At 37.4% G+C, this 10,143-nt stretch overlaps 1 protein-coding gene across 2 annotated transcripts in view; it reads left to right on the forward strand.

Moving 5' to 3' along the window:
* LOC130920902 (endonuclease V-like) overlaps positions 1–9,627 on the forward strand; it is a 120,139-nt gene extending 110,512 nt beyond the window's left edge. The window contains exon 9 of one of the 2 annotated variants that reach the window (XM_057844432.1): positions 9,032–9,627. The gene's annotated coding sequence lies outside the window, so the exon portion shown is untranslated. The remainder of the gene's footprint in view (positions 1–9,031) is intronic. The other variant, XM_057844433.1, reaches the window with a different exon arrangement.
* Positions 9,628–10,143: the final 516 nt, after the last annotated feature.

The following is a 10,143-nucleotide window of genomic DNA, read 5'->3' on the forward strand; positions in this document are numbered from 1 at the left end:
CAAATAGACGGGGTCTGAAAGGCAAATTGTTGTTGGATTATCTTTAAATACCTGCTACTTTTTGAGCAGAATTCTTGCTTCGTATAGGCTAATGTTCCTATTGTTGAAAGCACAAAGGTGTGTAATAAACAACTAGCACATTTATATTTTGCAATTTGTTTTCTTACTGTACCGAAAATGAACCGAACCGTGACCTCAAAACCGAGGTACGTACCGAACCGAGATTTTTGTGTTCCGTTACACCTAAGCCTGTCACAATATGCAATAATTCCATTTATCGCGCGATAAATAAAAATGAAGGCGGTAATTTTTCCGCTGCGATTTATCGCCTCGCGTGCGCGCATGCGGCAGACGTACTGTTAAAAGTTCAGATTCCTCGTTACCAACTGCGCAAAATGCATCTTCGTTCCAGGTCCGGCAAAAACTAGCGCCGGAGCCAATCGTTCCCATTATATCCTATTGTTCAACGTATACCGGCCGTGTCAGTGCTCCGGAGTGACTGTGGACCATCTATGGCGCGCCGGTGCTGTTGACGAGTGGGCGCTCCCGTCAGGAGTGACATTTCACGCGAGGCGGCTATTTTTCGGCACAACGCCGGATATTTACAACGAAGTCCGCCAAAACATTGTTACCGACTTGGCTGCTACGAACAACCTCGCTTTGACAACAAACAGCTTAATGAAATTAAGAGCGCTGTGCTTCAAACTCGTCCTGTTTATGAAAGTCGATTGTCATATGTTGTGTAGAAATGAGCAGACGTGACTTTAGCGGCGCTTGCTAACTTTTTTAATGCTCGCACACACTAGATATCATGAAATGGCAAACTAGATGTGCTACGTCCCATGCCATTGGCTACGTGAGCCCAGAGTGATTATGGTCCATATACTACATCGATGAATTCTAAACTGTCATGACTGAATGGAGGTTAAGAAGGCCAAATCAATCCATACCAGTGACTATAGATAATGTTGCAAATATTGTAAATTCAGTACATGACACAGATGGATTCGGACCACAAATAGGATGTCTTGCTCATGTAGTAAACCTACGTAGCTGCTAAGAGAGCTATAGCAATCAACAGTGTGCCCTGCCTCACTTTACAAACAGTAAAGATTGTTCTCAGCACTTTTATACAATTTTTTTTCAGATCAGTAAGAAGTAAGCACATAAATATTATGCACTAAAATGGATGTTTATATGATGGCAATTTAACTTTTGCTCGTTAGCAAAAAAAACAACAACAAAAACGAAACAAAAAATATAATTGTTATTTGTATTTTTTTACAGAGCACTAAATGTATTGAATCGGATCGAAAATCGTGTCCCCCGTATCAAAAATAGTACCGAACCATGACTTAACTGTATCGTTGCATCCCTATCGAACACAATTGCAGAAGCTATGACGGGAAAAGTTTTCATTTGCCTAAATGCTTAAGTTATTAAGTGCAATTTTTATTTATTTATTTTTAAACACATTTTATTTATTCTCTGTTTCTGTGCGGTATCAATATTGTTGATTTTTACTTAAGAGGCATGGTCTATTGTTTTTAGTTGTGATTTCTTAAAAAGTATTTTTGAATTTAAGAGTAAATATTTATCACGTTTAAATGGGTGTACTTGACCTATTAATACATACTGTATTCTCACTGTGTTATTGTACATTGGTTTAAAAAAAAAATTGGGGGGGGGGCGCAATAATATCGCATATCGCAATAATTTATGAGAATAATTATCGCACACTAAAATTTGTTATCGCGACAGGCCTAGTTACACCCCTATTTCATAGTCATAACGAGCCTCTGAGGGAAGCTTCATCGACAATGTGGTCTGTGAAAAAAATGAGTTCAACAACCTTGTGAAATTGTATTAAAAAGGAAATCAATAGAAAGAGTACAACAGAGAATAAAAATATGTTTTATTTTAATTTTACATTAAAAAAAGAAGCTATAGATGATAGTAAATTAAGAAATTGTTTGCCTGCAGCGCGCAAGTCTGTCACAATTTACTTACATATTTCATATGATCAGGACCAACCCCCCACCTCACTCCGAAATACTTACAGTCATCGATCAATGAATTAATCCACGAAGTATACATTTTTTTTAGGATTACACTTCAACAGTTGATATAAATTAGTTGTGCAGGCTCTCCAAGCGAATCTGATCAATGAATAAGAGCCAAATAAATACTTTGTAAAATTAGCTCATGTGTTATCATGCCTTGTATTTAATTAAAACTATGCCTAATTACCTATTAGACTAACACTCCCCAAGTGTAATTTGACTCCTGGGCCATCAAATCACTTTACTTTATTTTAAATGTTCTAATTTTATAAAATAGCACATAGCTTTTGTCTTTTTATGAATAGAACAGGAAATCACGAGTAGTCTAAATATATACAAGGCTTTAAAACATCGAATGGAATAAGGCCACATTCAATAATGAGAATGTTCTTTTGCTTAATTAGTGTGTATTTTTGGAACAACCACATAAGGGCCGTAGCAAAATAGACAGTCAAATGAAATTAGGATACTTTTTTTTTCATTGCTAAATCTGACAGAGGCTGTGCTGCACATAATGGTGCACCACCTGGTATATGGGCGGGTGGTCACATTTTCTGAATGATTTCTGTGATCTCTGTCACCGTTGGATTCAAAGTCATTTTTGTAGGGTTTTGCATGCTGTTTACCTTTTTTTTTTTTTTTTAATTTGATATGTTTCATTGTAAGAATGTTGTTGGCTAGGTAAAAAAAAACGGTGATGGTTTCCTCCTAATATGGTTTAAGGAGTCCATTTCAAAGATTTCAATATGTATCTCATCTGACAAGAGAAATTCATCTCTCGTGGTCAGAGAGTCATTCAAGTGCCATTGAGCAAGCTCCAGGTTCAATGACATTTTTGTGAAAAAGTACTTTGCTTACGGTCATACATGCTGCTGTTACCTTTGGAGACCTTTTATAGTTATTAGGGTTGTCAAACAATTAAAATTTTTAATCGAGTTAATCATAGCTTAAAAAATAATTAATCGTAATTAATCGCATTAATATGCCGTATTTTTCTATAAATTATTGTTGGAATGGAAAGATAAGACAAGACGGATATATACATTCAACATACTGTACATAAGTACTGTATTTGTTTATTATAACAATAAATCAACAAGATGGCATTAACATTCTGTTAAAGCGATTCATGGATAGAAAGACTTGTAGTTCTTAAAGATAAATGTTAGTACAAGTTATGGAAATTTTATATCAAAACCCATCTTAATGTTTTCGTTTTATTAAAATTTGTAAAATTTTCAATCAAAAAATAAACTAGTAGTTTGCCATTGTTGATGTCAATAATTACACAATGCTCATGGTGCTGAAACCCATCAAATCAGTCGCAACCAAGCGCCAGCAGAGGGCGACAAATCGCCAAAAAACACAAGTAACAAGTGGACATGACACTGTGCTGTCAATTTAATCTGTTTTGAGCGGGGCATGTGCGTTAATTGCGTCAAATATCTTAAGGTGATCAATTAAAAAATGAATTACCGCCCGTTAACGCATAATTTTGACAGCCCTAATAGTTATTAGGGTACATACATTATAAGTGTGTGCCTGTCAATTTAATCAATTTCGGATTGAACTAACTACCTTGCGGATGCCATGCAAACTTTTCTTTTTACTTTACACGAGAGAGTTGGAAAACAACAGCAACAAAAAGCATTTTATGGTGACCTAGGATACTTTTCCAGGTGGCCCTGAAGTGCAAAACACGATGGCAAATCAAAAAACACAATGGCAAATCAAAAACACAACAGCAAATTCAAAAACACAACGGCAAATAACTTTACAAAAATACAAATTCAAAAACAAAACGCCAAATCACATAACAAAAAAAAAAAAAAAATTCAAAAACACAACGGCAAATAACATAACAAAAATACAAATGAAACAAAACGCCAAATCACATAACAAAAAAAACAAAATGAAAGACACAACCCCAAATCACATAAAAACAACAACAACAAATTGAAAGACACAGTGCCAAATCACATAACAAAAAAAAATTAGAAACAAAACGCAAAATCACATAACAAAAAAACAAATTAAAAACCACAACGCCAAATTCAAAAACACCACGGCAGATCACATAGCAAAAAAAAAAAAAAAAAAAAAAAAAAAAAAAAAAAAAAACGACAAATCCAAAAATGAAATGACTAAGGAACCGGCAGAGGTAGGTCCTTGTCAAAAAATACACTCGTCGATGATTGGACCAATCTACCGTCAACATTAGGTACCGATAAACTAAAAACTTATTCCACGTCTTGTGTGGTATTTGAAAATGAGCATTACCAAAGATGCGAACGTGGCTGCCACTATAAATCCTTCCATACATCTTCAACCGCTTTGAATATTTTTATTTGGGACATACATATACAGTAAGTAAAATATGTCAGCGCAGCGATAGTGTGTCAGCGTGACTTTCCTATTGGTGCGTTCGTTGGTTGTAAATAGTGGCGTCAGTTAACACAGTGTGCCTGCGAATCCAACCAATAGGAGCGTTGGCACATCGAACACACCAACAGGAAGGTCGCGCTGACACACTATCGAGTTGCCGGAATATTTTGCTTCATACGTATGTCCTGAATAAAAATATACAAAGCAGGTGAAGATGTATGGATGGATTTCAATGGTGTGTTTTGTTTTTCAATTTGTATTTTTGATATGTTGTTTGCCGTTGTTTTTTAATGCGCCGTTGTGTTTTTTAATTTGTTTTTTTGTGATGTGATTTGGTGTTTTTTTTTTTTTTTTTATTTCTTTTTTTGTTATGTGACTTGGTGTTGTGTTTTTCAATTTGTTTCATTGTTATATTATTAGGCGTAGTGTCATTTGATTTGCCGTTGTGTTTTTGCACTTCAGGGCCACTGCACTTTTCACCCTATTAAACCTATATTACAGTAATGATAATGAATGTATGGTTACATTTATACCCTTTTGACAGGTTTCACACTTTTGTTTGAAGTATGTTGAAAATTTGGATTAAATATTTTTAGTATGCCATCATAATTTATGATATAGGTAAATTCACACTATGAGTAGATGCCAACAATCACATACAGGTAGTCCCTGGGTTACGACGTACCCGACTTACGTGATTTCGAATTTACAACGCCGGAGTGTTGTCTGGCAGTTGTCTCCAGCTGTTTTTTTTGTGTTTTTTAATTTTTTTTTATTATTATTATTATTTTTTTTATAAATATTGATGACTTTTGTTTTGTGAAACTTGCTTATATTTCGGCGCAGGAAACATAGTTCAGGTGGTACTTTCACACGCGAGTAAGAGCGCATGTACACACAAAGAGAAACGTATTTGCGCACGCGCACACACATGGAAGAGCGCATTTCCTCCTATGAAGAAGTCGCGCAGCCGAGTAAGTGAGGGTAAAGATTAAAGCTGCAAGCCTGCGCTCGCATTTGTTGCTTGTGAAGCATCCGCAGAGGCAACAGCTGTATATAACACTTTTGGTACTGTTTATTGTGCATTTTCAATTGTGGTCTAATAGTTGGGCCGAGTTTATGTGATTGTTTTTGAATATATTCGAACGTTAACTGACAAATGCTAATCGTTTGTGTGGGTTGTTATTGCTGTATCAGCAGCTGGTTATCAACGCAGATTTATATTGCTGAAGATGATAGTGGTTTAATTTAATTTTGATTTTAGTTTCATTCTGCAAGTGTTGATGTCATGAGCTGCTGAATATAGTTAGCAAACCACACGGACGTCTGACCTCGTTATTTCGGTGCTTAGCTCGCTGTCTAGCTAGGACTAACTCCAACATCTTGGCGAGGACAGCACAATGCGTACAATACATGTTTTTGGTTAGTTATTTTGAGATTTAGGGTGTATTTAGTGGTACTTGAAGGGTTAATTCCGACTTGCGCGGAAATTCGGGTTACGTCACCAGCGTAGGAACAGAATTTGTTCGTAAGCTGGGGACTACCTGTATTTTAAACATATTTTATTGGCAAATCTGTATAGAAAAGCTGGTGAGTGCATTTACTTTATAAAACATGCAGATTTACCTTTTGTTTTTTTCCCTCCGTCATCACACGGTCTCTGGATAATCACCATCTGCAACATAAAATGTCTTCACTCAGAGCTCCCCAACATGCTGACATGTGTACACTGAGCTTTTCATCCCCGTCATATACTATGTGCCCACTCCTGCTATCACTCAATTTCTCGCTAGTCAGGATTCCTCTCACATCCCTAAAACATGCAAAGTAGGCTGATTGAACGCTCTAATTCTCCATAGGTGTGATTTTGAGTGTGAAAGGTTTGTCTATATCAATGGTGTCCAATACAGTCCTCAAGGGCCGCTGTGTGTGCAAGTTTTTGTTCCAGCCGATACAGCACAGACAGTTTAACCAATGAGGTCTGCTGAAACAAGCTGCATCTGACTGTAATCAACTGATTACACTTGTAAGACATTAGATTGGTGAAAAGCTGTCCTTTTGATCAGTTGGAATGAAAACCTGCACCCACTGCAGCCCTTTATGGAATAGTTTGGACACCCCTAGTTTATACAGTGGAGCAAATAAGTATTTAGTCAACCACTAATTGTGCAAGTTCTCCCACTTGAAATTATTAGAGAGGCCTGTAATTGTCAACATGGGTAAACCTCAACCATGAGAGACAATGTGGAGAAAAAAAAACAGAAAATCACATTGTTTGATTTTTTTAAAGAATTTATTTTCAAATCATGGTGGAAAATAAGTATTTGGTCAATACTAAAAGTTCATCTCAATACTTTGTTAAGTACCCTTTGTTGGATATAACAGAGGCCAAACGCTTTCTGTAACTCTTCACAAGCTTTTCACACTCTGTTGCTGGTATTTTGGCCCATTCCTCCATGCAAATCTCTAGAGCAGTGATGTTTTGGGCAACACAGACTTTCAACTCCCTCCACAGATTTTCTATGGGGTTGAGATCTGGAGACTAGCTAGGCCACTCCAGGACCTTGAAATGCTTCTTACGAAGCCACTCCTTGTTGCCCTGGCTGTGTTTGGGATCATTGTCATGCTGAAAGACCCAGCCGCGTCTCATCTTCAATGCCCTTGCTGATGGAAGGAGATTTTCACTCAAAATCTCTCGATACATGGCCCCATTCATTCTTTCCATTTCCATTCATTAGATCAGTCGTCCTGGTCCCTTTGCAGAAAAACAGCCCCAAAGCATGATGTTTCCACACCCATGCTTCACAGTGGGTATGGTGTTCTTCTGATGCAATTCAGTATTCTTTCTCCTCCAAACACGAGAACCTGTGTTCCTACCAAAAAGTTCTTTTTTGCCTTCATCTGACCATAACACATTCTCCCAGTCCTCTTCTGGATCATCCAAATGCTCTCTAGCGAACCTCAGACGGGCCTGGACGTGCACTTTCTTCAGCAGGGGGACACGTGCGGCAGTGCAGGGTTTGAGTCCCTGGTGGCACATTGTGTGACTGATAGTAACCTTTGTTACTGTGGTCCCAGCTCTCTGTAGGTCATTCACTAGGTCCCCCGTGTGGTTCTGGGATTTTTGCTCACCGTTCTTGTTATCATTTTGCATGGAGCCCCAGATCGAGGGAGATTATCAGTGGTCTTGTATGTCTTCCATTTTCTAATAATTGCTCCCACAGTTGATTTCTTTACACCAAGCATTTTACCTATTGCAGATTCAGTCTTCCCAGCCAAGTGCAGGTCTACAATTTTGTCTCTGGTGTCCTTCGGCAGCTCTTTGGTCTTGGCCATAGTAGAGTTTGGAGTGTGACTGACTGAGGTTGTGGACAGGTGTCTTTTATACCGATAATGAGTTAAAACAGGTGCCATTAATACAGGTAACGAGTGGAGCCTAGTTAGACCTCGTTAGAAGAAGTTAGACCTCTTTGACAGCCAGAAATCTTGCTTGTTTGTAGGTGATCAAATACCTATTTTCCACTCTAATTTGGAAATGAATTCTTTAAAAATCCAACAATATGTTTTTCTGTTTTTTTTTTCCACATTCTGTCTCTCATGGTTGAGGTTTACCCATGTTGACAATTACAGGCCTCTCCAATCTTTTCAAGTAAGAGAACTTGCACAATTGGTGGTTGACTAAATACTTATATGCCCAACTGTATGTTCCCTGGCATTGGCTGGCAAGTGGCAACCAGTTAAGGGTGTAACCCGCTTCCTGCTCATAGCTTCAGTAACTGGGATAGGCTCCAGCACCCCAACGACCATCATCATCATGATGAATATAATCAGTACAGAAGATGAATGAATTTCTACCCATGGTGAAAGTTGATGATGGCAATCGTTGCATTTGCTTTGTATCCAACTTGCGCACTCTGACATTTCTCTTCTCTCATGCTAATGTTTATTGCCCGTTTAGTGCATTCTAAGTGTCCTGGGTGGCCGCTCAGTTTGCCAAACTAGCCGTATTTGATGAAGCAGCCACACTGTTGAGAAATAATAATGGAAGCTGCTAATGGACTCTTGTTTCAACTGTCAAGCACACACAGAAGCAATATACTGCATTTTGCAGAGCGCTTAATAGAAGACCATCAAATTCAGGAGCGTACTTCAGAGGGGATGTGAATCTCTTTGACTGGACTTTTTAGATATATGAGGGTCTCATCTCAGACTTTTATTTTTGTGTCCTGAAATTTTTCCCCTAACAATGATGTTTTACTGATTTTTTTTTTTCAATTACATTGAACATTAATTTCTCGTCTCTGAGTACTGACAGTACGCTTTTCTGTCATTGTGTTTGTCCTTATCCTAAGTCAACAGTTTGCCACCCAACAGCTACTGTGGAGAGGAGTATTTGAGTGCAATAGAATGTTCATTTGCCCGTATAAGTTGGCTCTTGAAAGTGTTTTCTTTTTAGCTTAATATATGTTTGATCGATATAGTCTGTCTACAGATGAAACATGTTTGTTTTTCATGACTAATGGCTGCATCTGTCTCTCTGTCTCTCTCTCTCTCTCTCTCTCTCTCTCTTACTTTTTTTTCAGAAAGTGAGTGATGCGGCAAAATATCTTAGGGACTTTGAAGATCAGCAACTTTGCTGCCTTGCAAAATGCAGTGTGTGCGTATGTGTGTGGTTGGAGGTGAGGGTACTTTTTGGAGCTTTTAAAAGTGCAGGTGTTCTGAGAAGACACATTAAGATTGTCAAAGTTTTCCTGCACTCGCCCTACATTTAAAGTGGATATGGGTCAGGTTGACTCTTTTTATATACTGTTCTCATTACATTTTTGGGTCAGGCTGATTTTTTTTACACCAGTGGGCTTTTAAATAAATAAAAATTAGCCGTTATTCTGGTCATCTATAAATATACACGGATGTGTGGCAGGGCAATTGTTTATTTTTTTGTCTGATTGACTGCAATTACAGACTTGGATAGTAATGGTTTGGGATTGTTTATTTATATTTTTACTTTGGTGTTTCAATTTCAGTGAGTTTTGATTAGTTTTTAGTGTGGGTTTGTTTTTATTTTCCCATCTCGAGATCTAAAAATGCATCACAATAAGTGTACGGTTACTGTTTAACATTTGCCTGTTTGAAGGGCATAATATTAACTGGGTGGCAAACACATTTTATTTAAATTATGAAATTGTAATCTTTCATCGTCAGTGTTGCGATGCATTTAATTATACTTTTTTTTTTTTTTTTTTTTTTTTTTTTTTTTGAGTACGGTACTCTTGTATTTTTTTTAACACCAGCAATTAATTTATCTGTACTGCAATAAACAATTTGGGCTCTTATGCATGCATTTTTCTGTGTTAGAGGTCCGGCCTGAACTAAGATGAAGACAGCTGAATTACTGGTAATATGAAAGACAGTTTATCTCCTTGAGTTGCAGAGGTAAAGATTACCAGACAGGTTTTCCCTTGCGGCCATTCAACACCAATTTGATAAAATTCTACCAAATCAATGCAGCGCAAATATGTAAGTCTGATGACAACAATAATTCAAATAAATCTGTGGTTTTATCCAATCCATTTGAACTGGTGGGGCTGCCAGGAGGACTGCAGCTATTGATTATTTTAGTATTCGATTAATCTATCAGCTAGTTAATTCGAATAATGTAATAACCAGATAAGGAACATTTAATGGGAATACATTT

This window comes from Corythoichthys intestinalis, chromosome 8 (assembly GCF_030265065.1).
Source record: "Corythoichthys intestinalis isolate RoL2023-P3 chromosome 8, ASM3026506v1, whole genome shotgun sequence".
Lineage (NCBI taxonomy): Eukaryota > Metazoa > Chordata > Actinopteri > Syngnathiformes > Syngnathidae > Corythoichthys > Corythoichthys intestinalis.